We start from the raw sequence: 17,178 nt of genomic DNA, 5'->3' as shown, positions 1-17,178 counted from the left end.
CTCCAGTTGCGCTCAGCGCTTTTACATTTGTTTTTCTCTTTTTTCAAAATATCACTGAACCAGGGGGCAGGGGGCGATGGACGTGACCTCTTAATTTCGTTTTGGGCAGGCACGTATCAATGGCTGTCATGAGCCATTTCTGTACTAGTGAGGAAAGATTTTTAACCTCTGTCTTCGTGCATGGGGTATGTGCTTCAAGGAATGCATTTAGAGCATCAATATCTTACTTTTTCCACTTCCTAATGTATTGATTAGTGTTCAAAGTATTTTCATTTTGTCCCGTATTTATTTGAATGGAGAATTTAATTAAAAAATGGTCAGACCAAAGAATAGGTAGGGCGGGGAACATAGTCATGTCTGAAATATTGGAAAAGACAGGATCCAATAGGTTACCCTCAATTTCTCCCCAATTTTGCATGCTTTTGTCAAAGTCACCAATTTGGCTATTTGTGCAGCCTCGACTCCTCTTAGACAGGATGCTTCTAAAATAGCAGATACAGTACATATAGCATAGGCAGAGCTTAATTCTACATGTATCTTCCTCAAGCATGACCCATCAACAAACAAAACAGAATCTCATTCATCAAATGTGACAACACGAATATCTGGTTTAGGCTTTGTACATAATTCTGTTACATCCAAACATTCATGATCTACTTCCTCTCATACTTTCCCACAGTATGGATCAGGGAACAAGGTCACAGGGTTTACTGTAGTACACCTTATCACACTCACATTTTCAGCACTCAGAATAACTCTTTCATACTTAGTCAGTCGACTAGAGGTCAAGTGCTGGGTACGAGTCCTTGTTAAAAGAATCTCGACTGATTGTGGCACATATACTTTTAGAGGATGTGCCATTACAATCGATTCACTCTGTTCTAGACTCACAAAAGTAGCAGCTACTGCTTTTAGGCAGCCAGGCAATGCAGCAACCACTGCAAAAACGACAGTTGATGGACAGAATGCAGAACAATGTCATACATTCACCCTACTGACTCCAGCGTGGTAGAAAAATATGCCACTGGAAGTTGTGATAATCCATGTCTTTGAATTAATACTGAAAGTGCACATCTTTCCTTTTCAGAACAGAACAAAGCGAATCCTTTTGTAGAGTCTGGCATTCCCAACGCTGGTGCTTGACGCAAACAATCTCTCAGTTTTATGAATGCTTTCTCACTTTTGTCATCCTATTCAATCACATCTATCACATACTTTAATATCAACCTTATTAAAGGATTTACAAGCAGTGAGAATCCACTGATCCATTGACCACAATATCCAATCACTCCCAAAAACATTTGCACTTATTTCTTAGTGTTAGGCAAACTCTTCATTCGTATCACTTTTATTCTCTCTGGAGTCACTTTCCTAACTCCACTTTTTATTTTGTGTCCCAAATATTGGTTTTCATGTTGTCAGAACTGTAATTTTTCTGGTGACACCCTGTGTCCTCCTTCTGTCAAGTTGTTCAGTAAAGCAATTGTGTCAGTGACACAAGCCTCTAGTGTCTTTGATGCCACCAGTAGGTCATCAATGTACTGAACCAGAACCAAATGCCTTGGCATAACCAATGTCTCCAAACACTTTTTGAAAATCTGATTGAAAATCGAGGGGCTCCTCATGGAGACTGCATTCAGTATTGTTGAACCGTTTGTGTATTCTTACCACTCTCTCCGCAAAATCAAGTATTCGCACTTTATCTGTGCACCGGAGCATTCACATTGTTGGGCATAGGGGCTTGTGGCATCTGTAATTGAGGAGTAACTTCCCGTTGCTGTTGCTGCTGGTTCACAACCACCTCATTCTGCATCTGTGGATTTAAAATGAGATTTACCCCATTACTCTGTTGTACATTTCTACACTCATTCTTCCAATGTCCATGCTTTCCGCATGCGTCTTTTTTGCCTCTTCTCTACTTCTTCCTTTTCCTTTATTTGCATTTGATACCATTTAATACCTGATTATTCTGATTATGACCATTTGTCTGTTTATCATTGTGAGAACCATGATTTGTCTCTTGTGGCTCTGCTGACTTCACCTGCTCCCACATCATTTTCTGTTTCAGCTTCCTGTATCTTGCATCAATATTGACACTGCAATACTTTGCATACTTTAAAATATCATCTATGGGATTGCTCTGCCAGCTATTGAATCATCTGACTAGTTTCTGATCTCAATCTATACACAAATCTATACACAGAATGTCCCATATCCTTATCACCAATATTTTCAAATCCTCAATATTGCCTAAATACCTTCAATAACCTCTCATAATACGCATGCAATGACTCCTTTGGTTCTTGAGTTGTTCTATCTATTTTAACCCAATCTGTTTCCTCTGGAGGAATTTTTCCTTTCAAGAAAGTAATCATCTGGTGATACTTTTTCATAACATTCTCTGAAGGCGCACTTGTCTTTGAGTCTCTGGGATACTCTTCAGGCGACCAATCAATAGTAATCTTACATTCTCTCCACAAATTAGTTGGTATCACTATGTCAAACAGGCCATCCAAATCTTTCAACAAAACATTTGAAACTTTCACAAACTTCTCTACCTGTTTGTACCATTCAACTGGTTTCTCTCTTAATCTAGGAAAATCATTCGTGCAAGACAGAATATCCTGTCTAGTCCAAGGAACTTGAACATATCCACCACCAGGAACTTCTTTCATTGGACACACTATTTCAACCTGTTCTGCCTCCCTTAATGAGAAAGTAGATGTTTCCTTTGTAGCTGCTTCTTCCCTCTTTCTTGTCCATCTACATCTCCATCGCTCTGCATCTCCCCATTTCTTCAGAATATACAATAATTCTTTTATCTGTAATATCTTTCCTGATGCGTTCAAACTTTCTAAATCCTTCTCAGTAAATTCTGATCAATATGGTTTTTGTAATATCTTTGAAGTTTCTACATCTATTCTAAATTCTGTAGCCACTGGTACTATATTCTCGTGAAGATCCTTTGCTCTCCAGGTCATACTTTTGTACAAAAACATCAATTTATCATCTCCATATGTACCTAATCTTTCCAAACTTATTGTACCGATAATAATTTCTTTCAAATCCCTTTTCAACTTGCTTACATCTATATTTTGTGGTGGGGGGGTTTCTTTTCTATTCCTTCTGCCCACTTCTCTAGGTCTTCTGGCGAAAACCCAGTAAAATTCCCTGCCAAAGGAGTGACAGTTGCTACTTTCCTCCTTGTTTCTACTGGAGAAATTCTCTTTGGGGTTTTAGCCACTGTCTCAAGATTTGGGAGATCTAATAACAAGACATTCAAATCACTCTCACTAGTTTGATCTTCTAGCATCACTAACTCTTTTCTAACACTATTCTGTGGGACTGTCAATGTTTGTAATTTTGGGGTGTCTTGTTTATCACCATGCAATGGAATAACAGGACCAATTGTTGCTGGTACTGTCAATACCTCAGCATTCAAACCTACCTGATTTATTTTCTGAAATATTTCTTCTTTTGTCTTATTCAATACATCCCTTCCTTTTTCTTGCAATACTCGGGTAACTGTTGGATCATATGGAACCTGTGGAAATAATGCAGTTTCCATCATTGGTGCACTTGCATTTGTATTTCTAGCATTCTCTTGATAAGGCAGAGGTCTTTCCACTAAAATGTCCTCTAATAACTTATCATTAGATTCAATCGAGCAATCAATCAGAACATTTGTAAAGCACACTTCTTACCCGTGAGGGTCTCAAAGTGCTGGTGGAGGGATGCTGCTACTGCTTGAATAGCCAGGTCTTGAGGAAGTTTCATGAGGTAAGCAGGTCCTGGGTCTGCCGTGGGAGGATGGGGAGGGTGTTCCAGGTCTTGTCGGCGAGGTGGGAGAATGATCTGCTGCCGGAGGTGGCTCTTTGAATGCGAGCGATGGTGGCGAGGTCACCGGAGCGGAGCTGGCGGTTGTGGGTAGAGAAGCTGAGTCGTCCTTTGAGGTATGCTGGTCCGGTGTTGTGGAGTGCCTTGTATGCGTGGGTGAAGAACTTGAAGGTGATCCTCTTGTTGACGGGGTGCCAGTCCAGGTCTCTCAGGTGAGGTGTGATGTCTCTGCAGCGAGGAATGTTGAGGATCAAGCGTGCAGAGGGATTTTGGATGCGTTGAAGTTGTTTCAGGAGTTTGGCCGAGGCTCCTGCATAGAGGGCGTTTCTTTAGTCCAACATGCTGCGGACGAGGGTCTGGGTGTCCGTTCTTCTTGTTTCAGTGGGGATCCACCTGTAGATCTTGCGGAGCATGCAGAAAGTATTGAAGCAGGAGGACGAATGGCGTTGACCTGTTTTGTCATGGAGAGAGTGGAGTCTAGGATGAATTCTAGGTTGCATGCGTGGTCAGTGGGTGTCGTAGCTATTCCCAGTGCAGTCGGCCACCAAGAGTCGTCCCAGGGAGAAAGGGTAGAGCTGAGGATGAGGACTTCCATCTTGTCCGAGTTTAGCTTCAGTCGGCTGTTCTTCATCCTCTCGGCAGCAGCTTTCATTCCTTCGTGGAGGTTAGTTTTGTCAGTGAGGGGATCCTTTGTGAGGAAGAGGATCAGCTGCGTGTCGTCGGCGTAGGAGATAATGTTGAGGTCATGCATTTGGGCAACATTGTCGAGCTGCGCCATGTAGATGTTGAGCAATGTTGGGCTGAGGGATGAGCCCTGGGGTACGCCGCAGATGATCTCTGTGGCTTCGGAGAGGAGAGGGGGGAGGCGGACTCTCTGGGTTCTTCTGAAGAGGAAGGAGGTGGTCCAGTCTAGAGCCTTGTCTTGGATCCCAGCGTCATGGATGCATGTGCGCAGGGTGTGGTGGCAGATGGTGTCGAAGGCAGCTGACAGGTCCAGGAGGATGAGGGTCACGGTTTCTCCGTTGTCCAGCAGGACCCTGATGTCATTGTTCAATCAATCAATCAGTGACACTTATAAAGCGCGCTACATACCCGTGGGGTCTCAAGGCGCTGGGGGGGGGGGAGCCGCTACTGCTCGAACAGCCAGGTCTTCAGCTTCTTCCTGAAGGAGAGGTGGTCTTGGGTCAGGCGCAGGTCGGTCGGGAGGGAGTTCCAGGTCTTGGCGGCCAGGTGGGAGAAGGACCTTCCTCCTGTAGTCGCTCTTCGGATGCGGGGGACGGCGGCGAGGGCGTGGTTGGCTGATCGGAGGTGGCGTTTGGGAGCGTAGAAGTTGACTCGGCTGTTGAGGTAGCTCGGGCCTTGGTCGTGTAGGGCTTTGTGTGCGTGGGTGAGGAGGCGGAAGGTGATTCTTTTGTTGACGGGGAGCCAGTGAAGGTCTCGCAGATGTCCGGAGATGTGGCTGGTTCGTGGGATGTCGAGGATGAGTCTGGCTGAGGCGTTCTGGATCCGCTGGAGTCTCTTCTGGAGCTTGGCGGTGGTCCCGGCGTAGAGGGCGTTGCCGTAGTCCAGTCGGCTGGTGACGAGGGCCTGGGTGACGGTCTTCCTGGTCTCGGTGGGGATCCACCAGAAGATCTTCCGTAGCATGCGTAGGATGTTGAAGCCTGCCGAGGAGACGTTGTTGACTTGCCTGGTCATGGAGAGGGAGGAGTCCAGGATGAAGCCCAGGTTGCGTGCATGGTCTGTCGGTTTGGGTGCGGTGCCCAGGGCGGGAGGCCACCAGGAGTCGTCCCAGGCGGAGGGAGAGGAGCCCAGGATGAGGACCTCCGTCTTGTCCGAGTTCAGTTTCAGGCGGCTGGTCGTCATCCACTCGGCTACCTCTTTCATCCCTTCGTGCAGGTTGGCTCTGGCGGCGGCGGGGTCGTTGGTCAGGGAGAGGATCAGCTGGGTGTCGTCGGCGTAGGAGATTATGCTGAGGTTGTGGGGGTGATGAGGGCAGTTTCAGTGCTGTGGTTGCTGCGGAACCCAGACTAGGACTGGTCCAGTGTGCTGTTCCCCTCAAGGTAGCGGGTCAGTTGTCTGTTGACGGTCTTCTCGATGACCTAAACGGGAACAGGAGCAGGGAGATGGGCTGGAAGTTCTTGAGGTCCTTGGGGTCAGCCTTTGGTTTTTTGTGTAAGGCATTGATCTCTGCGTGCTGCCAGCTCTCTGGGAAGGTTGCTGTCTCGAAGGAGATGTTGATGGCTTATAGGAGGTAGGGTGCGATGTTAGTGCTGGCTTTGTTGAAGATGTAGTGACGGCATGGGTCTGACGGAGATCCGGAATGGATGTTGTTTATGATTTTTATGGTGTCATTGTGGTTTATGTCGGTCCAGGAGAGCAGGGGGTCAGTGCGGATGGTGGCCGTGGGGATGGAGGTCTCAGTGGTTGTCGAGACGGACATGGCATTAAAAGCTGTTGTGGATGTCTGTGATCTTGCAATGGTAGAAGGTGGCAAGGAAGTCGTGCAGTTCTTGTGAATGTAGGATGTCATTGGTGTTGGAGCTAGGGTTGGAGAGTTCCTTTACCATGTTGAAGAGCTCTTTGCTGATTTGTGCGCTGTTGTCTAGGCGGTCTTTGAAGAAGGCCCTTTTGGCGGATCTGATAAGGTGATGGTGTCTGCGGGTGGTGTTCTTGTGGGCAGCGTAGCTGTCTGGTGCTTGGAGGCCTGGAGGTCTTCAGTGAACCAGCTGGCTTTCTTGCTGGTGTGTCTGTTGGAGGGTTTCTTGATCGGGCGAGAGTGTTGGCGCAGTTGTCGATCCATTGTCTGAGGTTGCGAGCGGCGGAGTCGGGGTCGGTGGGGTCGGATGGTGGGCTCAGGTCAAGGGTGGTGGTTAGCTCTTCTTCAGTGACTATGCTCCTGCAGTGGCGGGGATCTGTTGGGTGCAGTGGTACGTGGTGGGTTTCAGAAAGGAGAAGTGGATGCAGCCATGTTTGGTCCAGTAGAGTTCGGTGGTGTGGTTGAAGGAAACGTGGGAGCTTGCAGAGAAGATGAGGTCAAGCGTGTGGCCTGCAGAGTGGGTGGGCATTGTGACGAGTTGTCTGAGTCCGAGGTTGGCGCGGTTGTTGATCAGGGTGGTGGAGTTGTGGTCGTTGTTGTTCTCGAGGTGGATATTCAGGTCCCCAAGAAGGATGTAGTCTGTGGAGGCGAGGGCGTGTGTACTGACGAAGTCAGCAATGGAGTCGCTGAACTGCGGTCAGGGTCTGGGAGGTCTGTAGATGAGGATTCCTCTGAGGGTGGTGTTGGGATTGGTGTGGATCTGGAAGTGCAGGTGTTCAGCTGTGCTGAGGGTGTTGTCGGTGTCAGAGTGTTCTTGTGGCCAATGGCGATTCCTCCTCTAGATTAATGACATCCTGCTCCTGTCATACCCATGTGGTTTGTTTTTTCTTTACACTTACTCAGCCATTAACACTGGATACAGACCCTCCGTTACTACAGCTCTTCTCCATCTTTTCATCTGATGATTCTGATCCCCTCGAGTATCAAATGGGTATCTGGATAAAAATCCTCTATTAATTCTTGTGCCTCCTCTGTATTTCTCTCATTCAAATGCTCAACTTCCCATTTCTCCAAAGCGTCATACTGAGTTAACCTAGGATTTGGTTCTAATGAATTCATCCAATTTCTCAAATTCTGAAGGATCCTCACATTGAACGTACCATGTTCTACAAAAGCTAAAACACCATCACCTTTCGTATATTCTACCCAATTTTCTATCTACAAACCAGACACACCAGGGCAATATTGTTGTGTTTCTATCTGGGGCCTTAATTCGATATTCCCGATTCATGCCCTTATGTGGTTATAATCAATAATATCCTAATAAAGGCATAAGAATCATATCCATATTCAGTAATAGCCCATGAAGTCCAAAGCACAGCAGGGCTACTCCCATCGACTCCTAGAAAGCACAACGCGTTCTTTAAACAAACCAAGCCTCCAGCAGCCTGGGAAATCCCCCCCTGCTTTTGTTTTCATTTGAACAAGAACTCCTTGAGTCCAGAAAGAACTGTTAGTTCTTAGTGACGTCTTATGTCCAACCTTACGTCAAACTCGGCACCTTTCAGGTATAAATATACCAACAGTTGCCTTAAGGAAACACATGGGGGTTTGGAGCAGAGCGGCCATCTACTTGCTTGAGAGCCCAGCTGATGCGAGAGCCCACGGAAGCAGCCCCTCCTGTTTGACGCACTGAGAGAGACGCTGTCTTTTTCTCCAGCCGAGAAAATCCAGCTCCGGTGTTTCCAGCCTACCCTTGCGGAAAGCTGGGAGATCAAGTCCTGAGGAAAGAGATACCAGACCTCCCACATTCTATTACCAAGGTACGGAGCTGACTAAACCCTTAAGAGAATTCTTGATGCTGATTCTTGGCAAAACAATCTTAACCAACTTAACTTAAACTGCTACTTACTCACTCCTTCCCAAGTATGGCTTAGGTCAGGTACACCGGGGTAGGAGTAGTTAGAAGCACCAGTTGAGTACGTTAGTCAAATGTTTTTATGTATGTATATATTTTATCCATTTTAAAGTACCATATGGCTAAGAAACCATATCAATGCTTTTACAGTATTATTTCATAGTACTACTTTTACTGTACGCACTTTACTCTATGAAAAGTATTGCAATTGTGGCAATTCATTTCTCTTGCATGAGAAAGAAGACTGCTCAATAAATAACACCTTTTTATTGAAAACGGCCGTCTCTCTATTTTTCTGCACTCTGGTGAAACTAAGTATGCACGGTTGACTGAGTGAAATAGCTGCCTATTGTTTTCACACGACTCTAGAGATACACTCTTATTCTGAGGGAGCAAAGTTGTCATGTTGATGCGGTTGTCAGAAACTGAATCCCTTCTCGTCTGAATCAGGGAAGTTCAGCCCTCCCTATTCATTCAAGAAAGTTTCTAGTGACCTCTGAGCTAGCTGGCGCACACCTAAATTAAGTTTAGCATAGTCAGTAGAGACCTAGATGACCTCAGTCCTATGTCTACACTGCTGTTTATGTTATTCCAATGTGCAGATCCTATCCGGAAAATAGTAACTACACTACAATATCCTCTCTAACACTCTCCCCCTCCTGGATATTGTTCTGCAATCTTTGAATCGAATCAGGCTGTTATTTGGATCTGAATCTTCCCAGGCGGTTCTCTCCTTATTTCTTTCAGCAACTCGATCTGGCTTGACCCTCGATTCTCCTCCCCGCATTAGCAGCAGTAGTTATCTAACATTCTTCTGTAACTCTAGTTATGGTCTTTATTCCAACATGTCCCACCCTCAATAGTTGCAAATATTAGTAGAATACGAAATGTGATTGGACAAGGCTAGGGGAGTCTTCATCACCCTATGACAACATATTCATTCTTTATTATGGTACTATTGTCTCGCAAACCCTTCCACTTTAGCTCATTCATAATTTTCTCTTCCCATACATATATTGTTGCCATTTTAATAATTCATTCAATAAAGGCTTCGAAGATGAGTGATACAGGTCTTCACTTTCCCACATATTCTGTCCTTGGGATCTGACATCTATTCAGCTTTTCAGTCATCAGGTCATTTTATGAATCCACTGAGCATGCGCGACTCCGTTTCATCAGGCGCCATTTTCCTTCTTCGGTTATTGACATAACGGGCCTAAATGTAAACTATTAATACGAGAAGCCTAAACAAATGTTATTTTCTCAAATATTTAATACTCACTCTTCAGCAACCGCTTCTACTCCATCCCCTGTTACTTTTAATTTTCTGAGCAAAAGCATTAACAGCAGCAGTTGTCTTTTAAATTCAAGCAAGCTGATGCCGGGAATGCAGTGCTCCTTCTTCCGAGAGTTTTTCCCTCTTGAAACAAGTTAGTCATGTTATCACAATGTAATTCTGATTTGCACATGTGCAAAGTGGTTTTCCAAATTAAAGTGTGTTTTAGTTGCGTTACACTTCATTCCAAATTAGATAGGCATGCACAAAGCTTTTTCCCCATGTGTCGGTGTCTGGTGTTTGTTAGTTTCGTCACATCTATGTTTTTAATGGTTAGTAAAAGTTAATGGAAGATTGCTGCGAGCAAGTTTTGTTTTCTTGAATCCTTGCTCCATCGGTTGTATAAGGTTGCAGGCTGCCCTTTTCCAATATTTGGCGTTTTCTGAGCTATTTTCTGGTTAAATTACTGTGACTTTTACATTCTTTATTTAATCGCTGACACTATTGTATTGGTTATATTTTTGTCTAGTTTAATACTACTGGTTGTTTTAGCTTCAGTTATGTCCTTATTTGAAAAATGGCAATTTTTTGTTTGCTCGTATTTGATATAACTTATTTTATTTATTAATATATGAATTTATTGTAAGCAAATACATCATATTGTTTGAAAATATAAATACGTGTTGTATGTAAGTGGGATGTAAATATGATTCATACATAATTTAGGGGAGTTTATGTTCATATGTTTTAAATGTATTACTTTGGCTACGTTTTTTAAATAAATTGTAGGTATTAATATGGGATTGATTTTTTGTTGTTTGTTTGTCCAAATACTGTTTTTTTACTGCTACTTATTACTTGTTTTAACAATATCTATGTAGTCAATGCTTAGTTAGAAGTCACAGTATTTATGTTTCTGATATGTTTGTTTTCAATATATTTTAATTTTAATATTTCTTGGCATTAGATTTAGTGACTTTTATAACTAAGTATAGGGTCTTGATATTTTTGTTAATGATATTTAGGTTTTGATAATTCTATAGGTCGATATTTTTGTTGTGTTCATATTATATCAGTGAACCGTTGTGAAGCTAGCTGCTCTGTAGTCCCTCCAGCTACAACAGACTGCTTTCAAGAGAAATAAAGGGCAGAGTTGTGGGCACTTCAGAAGTAAAGAGACCCTAACATAAACCTCAGAGACTCAGATGCTAAATCACATTTGGTGGCTAGAAATGAACTATGAGAAGGGGAGCTTGACAGTCTAATACTTGTTACTGTCAAGCAGCCAGTTGGGCTGTGTGAGGAGGAAAAGCTCTGCAGCACTTCTGCCTGTAATCAGGACTGGGAGCCAAGGCCTGCTAGGTTCCGTGATGAGGGGGCATCACCTAGGGAATCCAGGACCATGTGTCCTGAAGACAGGAGCTCCAGAGACTGCCTGCTTGTTAAGACCAGTGTGTCATGTTAGGAAGAGGATGAGAATGTTAGAGGGTGCAAGGTCCAGTAGGGATTCTTGTCAAATGGATTACTTGAGTGAGGTGTAAAAAGTTGGCTGCAGCAATGATCAGGTCATTGCCCATGTACAGAACAAAGTCGCTGACCCTTGTAAAGCCAGAGGAGGTCTGTGGTGATGTGATCCATGGATATTTTTGCGTTGATCGGACCAGAGTGTTGTGCATTGAGGCATCAACTACCTTGCATGCATATATATATATATATATATATATATCTATAAATATATTGGAAATGGTACATCAAAACTTAAAAAATGGTAAAGTGAACGAATATATGAAAAGTAATGAATGATGAGTAAGATACTGGGTATCTTTTTTAATCAAGTGGAATCACTTATCACTGAGCACTTTAAACAACTTTTCTTTGTCGATTAGCATGAAATAAGAAAGTACAAGTAACAGAAACATATTTGGCGAGGTAAAGGGTCAAAGGATTATTGTATTTTACATAAATTTAACATGATCTGACAAACAGTAATTTATTGTTTGATGAAATCCTTGATTTAGAGTATTTAGTTATGTACTACTGTATTTTACATGTATTAAGTACAAATGATTTCAACCAAATGCCAAACGTAAGCAATGTATTTTACAAGGATTACAATGGATTGTTATGTATTTCTTTCATGTCTATGACTTGAGTAATCACGTGGTCATAGTATCACACAGCACTGTCACTTTAAATAAGCCTTCGCGCTCAAATGTGATTGTCGAGTGAACAAGCGGCGTTCGCGCTGCGAAACGCGTCTCAGACATCTGGCCGAAATAAACATTTGAGGCACAAAAGAAATTGGGTCCGTGTCCTGCTTTGAATCCGCGTGGAGTGTACGAGGCGTCATAACACAGGATTTGAGATATATTAACTGGGTGTTCCGAGCACCAGTTCAACACGGGACCCCTCCTTCGTAAGCGGGCTTGCAGTGGAAAAACGGAACTTTCTTCCGGGTTCTCCCGGCGGATGACGACTATCCTGGGAAGGAAATACTGCAGCCCCCCCTGCACCGTAAGTGGAAGCAACGTACCTGGAAGACGGAGAACGGCGCGAGGACACCGGCTAGACGTGAGGGTGGATTAGCGCTCGTGGAAAGCAAGGAGCCCGGAGGTCGTGACCGTCGAAGGTACTGTTCAGAGGTGGCATTGCGGGGAGGAGGAGTTCGTGCGACGCGACCGTCAAGTAAGCGCGTAAAAAATATATGAAGCAGACCCGCGTTTACAGAACACACAGGTCGCATTAAGTAACTGTGAATAATAGCCAAGATGTCGAGCGACACAGTAAAAGAGAGGGAGGCAGCTGCAGTGGGAATGTTTAAAGACGTCCCTGCAACCAGCAGCGGTACCAGACCCAAAGAAAGGAATGTAGCTAATGTACCAGATTCTGTGGCAATAAAAATGAAACAACTTGAAAAGAAAATGAAACTTGAAATGTCTAAGTGGTGGGAGTCAAGATCCCTTCAAAGTTATATAGAGGTGGGAAGGATACCTAGAGGACTCCGTATTTTAACAGCACCCACCTATGAGGAACCCAACCCAGGATTAATGCGTGAATGGGCTGAAGTGAATCTTGACTCCTCGAAGAGACTTACATTACTGCTAATAAAATATGCGGATATTGACAGGGCACGCCTGTTAACTGAAATTGATAGTATTAATGAAGAGCTAGCCAATATGGGCCAAGAGGAAGAAATAGCTCGCATCAGAAAAGAAATAGCTACCAGACTAAAAAAGGAAGAAGAGAAAATAAAAGATAGAAAAACTCATAAATTTCAACGTGACAAGGTTGACTATGAAGTAGGTCAAATCTTCACCTTTGCCCGAAAATTCGATAATATAAGAAAAAACCAACAACAGCAGAAAATGGGGCGAGGCAAAGGCCCTGTAGTCAGTGCCCGGTCAAGACCCACAGGGGAAGAGGCAGGAGCCATATCCAGTGACCAATACACGTCCAACAGTGAGGATGATTCAGAGTTGAGAAATGTGCCCACAACATCAGCAGATGCGACACCATCGCCGGGGGAAGAGATGGAGATTTTAGCCGCTCAAAGAATGGCAGCTTTGAGACCAATGACACGCTCACAGACAAACGGAAGCGGGCAAATCACAAACGCAAACAAAGGCACAATGCAGCAAAGCACAGGGCAACAGCAAAATCAAAATTAGCCCCGAAGGAAAAGGTCTTACTGGAAAAAGAAACCAAACGAACAATAGTCAACTTGTCCAAATTGGAATTAACACAAGGAGAGGAGAACACCTTGAGTCTGGGCCTTTCATACTGTCCTCCAAACAACTTTGACTATCCTAACACCCGGATGGATGTGTATAAAGGAGTGAGAAAGTTAAAGTTAAAAAAACTATATGCCATGAAAAAATCCTCACTTGAATTAGAGGAAATCTGTCTACCCATGACACCATCTCAAGAGTTAGACATGGAACAAGAATTGGAAGATTTGTGGAATGAGGACAGTGTTCAAAACAGTTCTGCAACACAAAGAGCAGTGACACCACGAAGCAAAGGAGAAGGTTTGACACAATTCAAACCAAAATCAAAGTATTGCCCAATAATGTTGCATGATGCAATAGATACATTTCATGAAATAGTATCCCAAAAAATGAAAAAATTAAATAAAAAAATTGGCACAAGTACTGTCATGCAAAAACATCGAAACCAAGATCACAAATATTTCCAGCTGATGAGAAAACTCTCTGCAAATAAGGAGGTAATAATCCGTAACAGCGACAAAGGGGGAAATATAGTACTGTGGCCCTATGAAGAATACATGAAAGAGGCCATGCAACAGTTGAACGATAGACAATGTTATTCCAGGACTGATGTTGGCAAATTGAAGGAAATGTACCAAATATACTACAAAAAATTATCAAGTTGGAGAAGTAAAAATCTCATCAGTGACAATGAGTATAAATACTTGAAAAATGAGAGCCCGACAGTGCCAACGATTTACTTTATACCTAAAGTACACAAGGACTGTAACAAACCACCGGGACGTCCTATCATCAGTGCAAAAAACAGCTTACTGGAAAAGACTTCAGTCTATGTGGATTTTTTCCTCCAAGAATATGTCAAGTCATTGAAGTCGTATGTAAGGGATACCAGTGACTTTTTAAATAAGATCAAGGACTTTCAGTGGAACAGCGAATACATCATGATGGCCATAGATGTAACATCTTTATATACTAGCATAAAACATGAAGATGGCCTGCAAGCAATAGAATATTATTTATGCAACAGGGCCCCCGTGTTCAAACAACATAATGAAATGCTGGTATCAATGATCAAATTTTGTTTACATAATAATATCTTTATGTTTAATCATCTACTGTACTGCCAAATACAAGGCGTAGCCATGGGGGCCAGTTTCTCCCCAAGCTATTCATGCCTGCATATGGGCAAATGGGAGGAACTGGTCCTGGGAGTAACGCATGCAAACACTGTAAAAACAAAAGTCAAAATATGGCTAAGATTTATAGATGACTTATTTGTAATCTGGCACGGAACAAAAGGAGAGGCAGAAATCTTTATGGAGGAATTAAATAATAATCATCTTAATTTAAAATTCACAGCCGAGATCCGTGACACATTGGTGAGTTTCCTGGACACGGAAGTGTTTGTAATTGATAACACCTTACAAACCAAACTACACAGAAAGAAAACGGCAGGGAACTCCCTACTGCATGCCTCGAGTTCACATCCCCACCATTTAGTGAAAAGTATTCCTTACGGCGAAATGCTAAGGATAAAGAGGATATGCAGTACCCAGAAAGATTTAGAGTTAGCCCAACAGGAGAGTAAAGAGAGATTCTTAGCCAGGGGTTACTCCAAGAAAACTATAAATCAGGCTATAGCTAAAACTAACTTAATTGAGAGAGACACATTATTAGCTGGTAAAACTGTTAAAAATTCTGACCAGAAAAAAGCAGGCTCACAGCCAAGCCTAGAGGATCTGGAAGTGGATAATTTTCGTTTAGTTGTGGGATACAGCAGACAACACAAAACCATACAAAAAATTATTCAAGATGCATGGCCCGCAGTCTTATGTGATCCAGTACTAGGACCCCTGCTACCGCAGAGGGTGTCCATTACGTACAGCAGAGGCCCCTCAATGAGGGATGCACTAGTGGTATCAGATCCAGAAATTATAGGCAAACCCTCTTGGTATCAGAATTTAAAGGGGTTTAAACGATGTCCAACCTGCAAAGCCTGCACACATGGTGTAAATACAAAAACCTATTTGAGTCCCTTTAGAACCAAACCCTATGTGATTAACAAAATGCTAAACTGTAAAACCGAATATACAGTATATGTACTAACTTGTCCTTGTGGATTGAATTATGTGGGGTCTAGTAAATTACAGGCCCATGTGCGTATACTGCAACATCTAAGAGCCATAACTAATATGGATAATACGTATCCAGTGGCTCGCCATTTCAGAAAGCATCATGCATCAAATAATAAAGGGTTAACGTTCTATTTGATAGATGCAATATCCCCCAATAGGAGGGGTGGGGACCGAGAAAATAAGTTACGTAAACTTGAAACACGGTACATCCTTCTGTTGGATTCGAAACATCCTCATGGACTGAACCTTACAGAAGATATGTATACGTGTTTGTCTTAGAATAACCATGTAATTAAAAAATGTATGTCACAGGATAAGATAAAGTCAAGAAGTAGATTCAATGCTTCAAGAAAACTAACAATAAAAAACACATCAGTTTAGGCATAACATCGATGATCTATACTATTAATCTTGGAATATTGTAAATATATTGTACATATATGAATTATATAGGATGATGTAAATATTTTAGGAATATTTTATTGACATTTTATTCAATGTTTTATAAACGATCGTCAATGAAATTAAGGTGGACAAGATATGAAAAATTGATGTTGAAGGAGAGTGACATAGAATATTTCGAATACACTTGAGGGCAAAGCAGGATAACATGACGTATGAGGAAGGCCAACATAAACATGAAGTGTACATGTATATAGTAAAAGAGAAAATAGATCGATGGATACAATATGTACAACAGGGTGTATGAACTGGTAAAGAATATGCAAATATATTGGAAATGGTACATCAAAACTTAAAAAATGGTAAAGTGAACGAATATATGAAAAGTAATGAATGATGAGTAAGATACTGGGTATCTTTTTTAATCAAGTGGAATCACTTATCAATGAGCACTTTAAACAACTTTTCTTTGTCGATTAGCATGAAATAAGAAAGTACAAGTAACAGAAACATATTTGGCGAGGTAAAGGGTCAAAGGATTATTGTATTTTACATAAATTTAACATGATCTGACAAACAGTAATTTATTGTTTGATGAAATCCTTGATTTAGAGTATTTAGTTATGTACTACTGTATTTTACATGTATTAAGTACAAATGATTTCAACCAAATGCCAAACGTAAGCAATGTATTTTACAAGGATTACAATGGATTGTTATGTATTTCTTTCATGTCTATGACTTGAGTAATCACGTGGTCATAGTATCACACAGCACTGTCACTTTAAATAAGCCTTCGCGCTCAAATGTGATTGTCGAGTGAACAAGCGGCGTTCGCGCTGCGAAACGCGTCTCAGACATCTGGCCGAAATAAACATTTGAGGCACAAAAGAAATTGGGTCCGTGTCCTGCTTTGAATCCGCGTGGAGTGTACGAGGCGTCATAACACAGGATTTGAGATATATATATATATATATATATATATATATATATATATATGTATATATATATATATATATATATATATGTATATATATATATATATATATATATATATATATATATATATATAACTATATATATATATATATATGTATATATATATATATATATATATATATGTATAAATATATATATATGTATATATATATATATATAACTATATATATCTATATATATATATATATATATATATATGTATAAATATATATATATATATATATATATATATATATATATATATATATATATATATATATATATATATATATATATATATATATATATATATATATGTATAATTCTATACACACAGAAGGTATACTTGATATGATTCATTTCTGCCT

Source organism: Lissotriton vulgaris, chromosome 2_1 (genome assembly GCF_964263255.1).
Source record: "Lissotriton vulgaris chromosome 2_1, aLisVul1.2, whole genome shotgun sequence".
Taxonomy (NCBI): domain Eukaryota; kingdom Metazoa; phylum Chordata; class Amphibia; order Caudata; family Salamandridae; genus Lissotriton; species Lissotriton vulgaris.
The sequence above is the reverse complement of the archived record's forward strand: the minus strand, read 5'-3'. Positions refer to the sequence as shown.